A 7029-nucleotide genomic window follows, 5' to 3' on the forward strand; every position below is an offset into this window, starting at 1 on the left:
TGTTCGTCCTTTGCGACTATAATTCCACACATAGTGTAATAAAGTCAAGTTACAACGCTTCATAATCGCGCTCGCTGCTAACATAATATTTATTGTTTTAATTTCGATTATTCGTGTTTTAAAACGCACTTTTTATTTGAATTGAAAATTATAAAACCAAAATATCGCAGTCAAGGGCAAAAAACAAGAAAATTACATATTTTTTTTTTGGAATTACGGCTGTAAACTCAAATGAATACATTGTAGCAAACGATTATTGTTTTTTGTTTATTTCAAATGCGTTTTCGTGTAAAGTAATATTAAAGTAATAAGAATATGCGCTTATGTTTTTTTATAAAAAAACATTTTTATTATCGCGTGTTAAAAATGCTGAAAGGCGACACATAGAATTGATTAGTTTTTTTTTTATTATCCACTTACTACAATACCATATGAATATATTATATACATATATATATATAATAAATCAATTAATAGCCGATACAATTTTTGAATTTACCTATTTGTATATACATACATACTTAGTAAATACATACGTACATATTAAAGAGAAAAAATCGCGATAGGCACCCAAAAAAATACCTAAAATAAACTAAACCAACTGTGTAGATTGAAATAAATATACATAATTTAAGTGAAATAAAAGAAAAAAATCGAAAAAAAACGGGATAAGAAAAACCGCAAAAATTTTGTGTTTTAATTTTTATATGCTTTGGCATACATAGTTGTGGCTTATGACTTTTAACTGAATTATACGAATAACACCGTGCGACAAAAACAAAAAGAATTCAAAACACACGAAAAAATCTATATAATCACGCAACTATGTGCCAAATATAGTAAAACTGCGTTTTTAGTTTCTCACTCTGGCGTCAGGATTTTTGGCTTTGAAAATTTTAAAGATATGATTGATTCAAAAAATTATGTATTTAAAAAATCAGTGCTATGTAGAATAACTATGTGGGCACCAAATGAGAGAAAATTGTGTAGAATTTAAAAACAATCAAGTTTTTTGGTTTGCAAGGACGAATAGGCATTGAAAATGCGATTTGCAGGACGAAATTCGATGATGAGGTGGTGCGCATATTAGTCCTCAAACAATAATTTAAAAAAAAAAAAATATTGCAAATTTTCAAGGATATTTAAGCACAAAATTTGTAAAGGACATTTTCCATACCCATTCGTCCTTATGCACCAAAATATTCTGTTATAATTTTACAGAATTTTTTCTTGTATATGATACCCTTATTATTTATCCTACATTGCACCGAATTTTTTAAATAATTTTTTGAAATAATTAAATTTTTTAAATTTCAAAGTCCTTAAAAAAAAATCCTGACGTCAGAGAGGAAAACTAAGTACGCAGTTTTACTATAATTTATCCATAGTTTCGCGAATATATTAGTTTTTTGTGTGTGTAAAATTTACTGTCGCACGGTGTAATATCTACTCTATATAGATTGGTGCTTGCACAATATGTGAGTGGCCGTGTCTGGCCGAGCTTTTCCTCCGATTTGTGGCGTGCGTCTTGATGTTGTTACACAAATGATTGGACGTACAGTTTTATGCCCACTTCGAATGGCGTCCGTATCTTTATTGGAAGCTGTTTTTGATGGCAGAAATATACTCGGTGACTAAAACCGGGAAACCGATCAACAAAGTAGTCTCATCGGCCGATAACTCTCCTTTCCCCGGTTGCGAAGACACTAGAGGCCTTGCTATACCCGCACTATACGAACCACCTGATCAGATGGCTTCCGTAAAGTGCACAGCACAACAACAGCACTTAACGCTCAGATAACTCGTGGCCTTAAGCGTAACCACCCCTTGCGGAAGAACAATCCTAGTAGCCTTGAATCTGTCCAAGGCGTTTGACACCAGGGGACTCAAACGGTGATCGGCGAATTATCTGAGTGGTCGCCACACGTCGGTAATTTTCAAACAAGGAAACCAAGAAAAATTAATGGAGGGTCCCACAAAGTTGTGTCCTTTCTCAGGTTCTGTCTGGAGTCTGTATTTTCTCTTATGCTGATGACCGGCAATGGAATTGATGACCTCTGCTCGAAAGTAAACGGTTACCTTTCCGAACTTTTACTCTCTTCTTCACTGCAAGCAGTCTATCGCTTTCCCCTACGAAACTTTCGGCAATCCGTTTTACTACCTGGACGAAGGAGGTCAGACTACAGCTGGGAATTCACGTCGATGGCAAATCAATTCCTATGGTAAATAACCCAAAAAATATCCGGAGTTACCTTCGATAGTCTGATCGTTCTCAGCGCATACAACCGCGATTGTCAATAAAGGTCATAAAACCGCTAGCCGGCGAAAAATACAAAGAAACGTTGTTGGCAACATACAAGCGAATTGGCCAGCTGGTTCTATACTATGCAGTGTTCCTGACGTCGCCGGAGACTAACAGGACGCAGTGGATGAACGAACAGATCTGCCAAAACACGGTACTGCGGACCGCCACGGGATGCCTTCTGATGTCGCCAGAGCACCACCTGCATGACGAACACCAAATGCTCTCCGTCAAAAAGCTCAACACCATGCTATGTAAGCAGTTCCTAGCAGGGTGCCACAGATGCGGCCACCCAAATAGACACCTGCTGGCTGCAGAGCCTCGCCTAGGCACGTCAGAAAGCATCTATACGAGCTTGCGGCCCATAAAACAACCTTTTCACCCGACAGTGTACCGACAGGCAATAAACGGCATTCACAGGTTTCGACTTACACAACTCCCGATCTGTGAATGTTGTTTTGGGAACACAGCCTCCTGACGCAAAGTTTTTGGACAGTTTCGAAGAACTTTTAGTAAGACCGGGGTCAAAGCCATAGTCAAAGCCATGGTTTCTATGTTAAACAGGCTACAAAGGAGTGTGTGTATACGTATTACGGACGCCATGAGTACAACGCAAGTTCCGGTGATCTCTAACAAACTGCTTGCAAGTGGCTATTGCTATGTATATCTACCGTGTCCTTTCCCGGAAGGTTTTGGGTAGGCGTATCTTTCCTTGTCAGTTCGCCAGCTTTGCAATCGCCATCAATATTCCCGGGTACCACGGCAACCATATGTGTAGAATTCTATGTAAATATGTATGTTCTCGTTCAAAAAGCTACGGAGTTCAGTGGTGGACTTCCTTTTGTCTATTCGTGAGTCTAAAGCCTTCAGGACTGCCTTCAAACGTTGAATTTTTGCGATATTTTCGGTCACTTGTTGACATGTGTATGTATGTATGTTGACCATAACTGGACAAATGTTGATTTTAAAGTGCTCCAAAGTTTAAGGTTTATTCACATAATGACGGTCATCCGAGTGGCCTCATAAAAAAGTCCAATGGTGCCAATGCGGATGATCTTAGTGGCCGAATGGGAAATTATGCTCCTGCTAATCCTCTGTTGGAGGAGGAATGGTCAATGAACACAGTCAGGACAAGAGGATCAATCCATGTCTATACGGACGAATCAAAGCTCGAAAAAAGAGTTGGTGAGTCATGATATCTACATCTTCACTGACAGCCAGGCGGCAATTAAATATCCGGGAAATATTTATGTCGCTGACTTCAAAAGTAGTTGCTCAATGCCCTCTCTCGACCTCAATCGACCTCTCAACGGGATGGCTGAGACATTCCGCACACTCGTCGTCTGGGTGCCTGGCCATTGCGACATTCTGGAAAACTGCAAGGCGTCATGGAACGACATTGCCTGATACCGACATAAGGGATCCTTTCCGCATCCCTCTTCAAACCTGCAAATTTCTACTGAATGAAAAATTCATAGAAGTTGCCAATGAGAGATGGCGAATGAAACCGACCTGTCACATTGCCAAAACACTCTGGCCAACTATAAACGCCCAACGCACCAAGTCTCTACTTAATCTAAGTAAGCAGGATATTCACACAGTGACTCGAGCTCTCACCGCGCACTGTCTAATTGGATTACACGCAGCTAGACTGAGCGCATCCTGGAACGATGTGTATGTAGCACATGCTCATGGAGCGACAATATACAATTTGAAAAAATCACGCAAATCCTAAGAAGGAAATCGTTTGCATACAAATTGTAAAGAAAATGAAACAGCTGATGCAGAAATGACTAAGATGGCATTTCTTACATTCATTTTATCTTTAAATCGTCGACGTCGTCTCAACACGTTTAGCCAATACGATTCTGCGTAGATTTGATTTCGACATCGATACGAAGTGATGTCGACTGAAAAACGACGACGCCAACCGTAATAGGGGGCCATATTAATAGGAAACAGGATTATCAGGATTTAACTTTCAACTGGTGGAAAAATATTTACAAATCATTTAACTTAACCGTTTAATTCTTTGCCGTTAGGTAATAGTGACTCTCTATTTTCTCTTTCTGGAAATGGAGATTGAAATCGGTGGTACCTCGATTGTAAATGAAGAATATTTCTAAATATAATGCATTTAAATAATAAATTGATATTAAGACGAGAAAAAAAATTAAAAATAAAATGTTAATCATAAAATTAAGGCAAGCGAACCGTGATATGTCTCACAGACGTAATATGGTTATCTATTCTGCAACTTTCAGTAGGGTTATCAAAGCAGGATTAAGGATATCAGTTCAGCTCGCTTGTATAATATAGGGGGATCTCTTTATTTGCCAAGTTGTCGAAAAGAGTTTTATAAAACGATACTTACACACTTCCACTTCCTCGAACTAATAACAAATCCGAAAAACGTAATGTTTGTAATTTATTTTATTGACGATGATTTCTTAAATTAAATACTATTTATGTAGTTTCGTTTTATACATACATATGAATGAAATTTTGTATACATACGTGAAAATATATGCGCTTGTATATTTTTTATGAGCTTCAAGGTGCTAAGCCTTGAAATATGCACTGCTTTTAATTGCATATTAATTTTTCATGTGCCTGATTGATCCACTTTCAAATAATTAAGGCTTACATACAAAGCATGATTTCTTACCTAAGCTTAACAGCTACTAAAATCTTACACTCAAATGACGAAAGCCCATTTTTGGGAGTAAAATTTTGTATTCCGCGACTAAATCTAAACTCTAAAATCTCTTTGCTAAGATATTGTTGAAATGATTTCTTATCGATCAAAAATAGTTCGTCTTGTCTTGGTTAGTTTTGTGATAGTCCGAATAACTGCAGTAAATTGCAAAATCAGATATAGGGTATTGAATATAAGCCCACGATAAGTATAATATTGGGCTTTTTCCATAAACTGAAAGGTCTGAAACATTTCGAAAGTGCCGAAAATTTTCAAAATTCGATAGTGAAAGGTCAAAATCTTAAATATATTTTCAAAGTTTTACTATCATAAAAAATCCCCAAATTAGCGTTTGGAGAAAATCGTAAAATGTTAGTTATTCCATCAACGTTTTCTAACACAAAATTAAACTTCGTTCATCCTAAGAACACAGAACTCATTGATCTATAGTTTTTTGGGGCCTTTACCAACAACCACATGGAGGAAAAAGTTCAGAACTAGAACGATGAATTCGCCTTTATACATATGCCCAAAGCCAGCCAAGATTTTTTTCATATTTATTTTTACCAACAATTTTTTCTACACAATTCAAATTCTAAAAAATTCTACATGCGCTACGAAAAATTCGTTTACAAGCATTATTCTTAGCTACATATGTATTAGTACTGTCATATTAGATTATTGATATACTATAGGGTCCTCTAGATCTCTTTCCATGGAACAAAAGTTAACATTAATGCGATTTTCAAAATATCTCGGCCACCTAGCGAGTACAAAAGCAACTCTGGCAACAAATTACAAAAATTTCACGCAATCGGAGCTTTAAGTTCCCTGAAAAAGATCTTGAGGGCTGCGGTCTAATCTGACTGTACTTTATTCCATTATCATTAACTAATAATCTATATAATTTTCATAAATGTTTGAATATCCAAGAATTGCTATGCATACTTCTTAAATGATGCTAAAATTCCGGGGCTTGTTGCTTTGTTTTTATAACCTTAAGACCGAATCAGAGAACATTTGACCATTTGGCCAAAACTTTACGTTAATTGGTGCCCGATATAGAACAGAGATCGTGTGCACCACAAAATATTGGACTTTGTCCCAACAATGGTAAACAATTTTTAAGCATTTTCCATGACTTGAGGACTGATCGTCAGAGATATGTATACCAAAACATTTAAAATAATCGTTACGAGATGAAGAATCTAGAATTTAAAAATCAGGGCTATCACAGAATCCTTCGTAGTACGATTTTAAGTGAACTCTACGAAAATGCTATCACAGAATTCGAATTACCACGAACATAGCGTATACTTTGAATACACACGTTCATCGCAATTCGGATTCAGGGATCGCCTTTTTGGAGATTTCATGAAAAATCGGACTACGATAGATTCTGTGATAGTCCCCAATATCGGGGACGAACCCGAAAGGAACTACAACTGATGGACCTCTGCAGTCACCGAGTTTTAAAAGAGACACGGCAATGTTTGGTAAAGGCAGGCAGATGAAATGTCATAAAACAAAAGAATCGTGGTGTAAACATGTGCATAACCGTCATGAGCAACAACTTGGCTAAATCAAATATTAAAAACTGGAGTGAGAGCCGGAATAATTGCTAGGAATATGTCAGGCCGTATTTGACAACGCTGCTTTTTTAACGCATTCAAGACTGCACTTACAAAAAAAAAAACGGCCTGCAGAAGTTCAATTATACAAAAAAAAAAATGGATTTGCAAAATTAATAAAAACCACCACCAATATATCAATGACTTCAGTAGAATGAATTTTTAGGCATACATAGATACATCTATGTATTTTTCAAAAAGAATGCACTGTTATCAAATGTGGAATTGCAAAAAGTGAGACTTGGAAAATTAAATTTTGCCTCCATTTGTTCGACAGTAGCCTCAGTAGCAGTAATCATAAATTCGCTACGTCCAACAGTGTCGGACTAAGCACAAATCAAGCAACGAAGTGGAATTGCTTAACTACCGCTGCTTGAATTTTTCATGTTTAAAATGAA

This window comes from Rhagoletis zephyria, unplaced genomic scaffold (assembly GCF_001687245.7).
Source record: "Rhagoletis zephyria isolate East Lansing unplaced genomic scaffold, Rhagoletis_zephyria_1.1 Rzeph_scaffold_00033, whole genome shotgun sequence".
Taxonomy (NCBI): domain Eukaryota; kingdom Metazoa; phylum Arthropoda; class Insecta; order Diptera; family Tephritidae; genus Rhagoletis; species Rhagoletis zephyria.